We start from the raw sequence: 788 nt of genomic DNA, 5'->3' as shown, positions 1-788 counted from the left end.
GCACCCAGAGCAAACCACAGTTCCCAGGATTATTGTTGTGCGTCCAGTTGGGGAAAGGAAATGCGCTCTTAAAAGTAGGTATGTTGCGCTTATTAGAAAAGGAGGCCTTGGGCGCCAAGAGCGACGCCTCCGTCTGAGAAAAGGCCTTAAAGCGCGCACGGGCCTGGGGTGGAAGAGGGCCGCTTGTCCCAGGCCTCCTTCCACGCTCCATCCCATTCCCGGCCCCCGTGCGCTCCAGATGCGCGCTATCACTTGCCGGGGCCGCCGCCGCCCCCTCCCCGCCAGCCAGCCCGGCGTCCACGCGCCATCCTCCTGGTCTCTCACGGGGAAGCTGCGCCGCCATTGGCTGGCGGAGGGCGGGTGAAGAGGCCGGCCATTGGCCGCGCCGCTGCTTCCTCCCCTGCCGGGGCTGCTCGCCGCCGAACGGGCGGCTCTTAAGGGAGCGGAGGGGGCGCTCGCTTCGCGTGCGCGCAGGGACCGAATGGCCTGGGCCGAGGAAGGAGGGCAGGGCGCCTCCGCGCAGGGCAGCGGAGCCGAATTGGGACGGCCTGTGAAGCTGCTGCAAGCCCGGGAAGCTGGTGCGCGGCCCTGCGGCTCCAGGTACGGGGCGGGGAAATGGGGCGAGCCAGGTGCGCAGGGAGGGCTCTCTCTCTCTCTCTCTCTCTCTCTCTCTCTCTCTCTCTCTCTGCCCAGCGTTTGCTTCTCTGAGGTCTGCCCCCGGAGCGAGCCAGGTCAGGAATGCATTTCAAAAATATATATTGCCTAAGTAGCGTAATGCTATGCAGGAG

At 65.5% G+C, this 788-nt stretch overlaps 1 protein-coding gene across 1 annotated transcript in view; it reads left to right on the top strand.

The window, feature by feature from the left end:
* The first annotated feature begins 285 nt into the window (after positions 1-285).
* PPP1R3B (protein phosphatase 1 regulatory subunit 3B) overlaps positions 286-788 on the top strand; it is a 15,193-nt gene continuing 14,690 nt past the window's right edge. The window contains exon 1 of the mRNA XM_083719719.1: positions 286-600. The gene's annotated coding sequence lies outside the window, so the exon portion shown is untranslated. The remainder of the gene's footprint in view (positions 601-788) is intronic.

Source organism: Podarcis gaigeae (genome assembly GCF_964106915.1).
Source record: "Podarcis gaigeae genome assembly, chromosome: 17".
Lineage (NCBI taxonomy): Eukaryota > Metazoa > Chordata > Lepidosauria > Squamata > Lacertidae > Podarcis > Podarcis gaigeae.
Note: the sequence above shows the minus strand (reverse complement) of the source record. Positions and strands in the feature narration are given on the sequence as shown.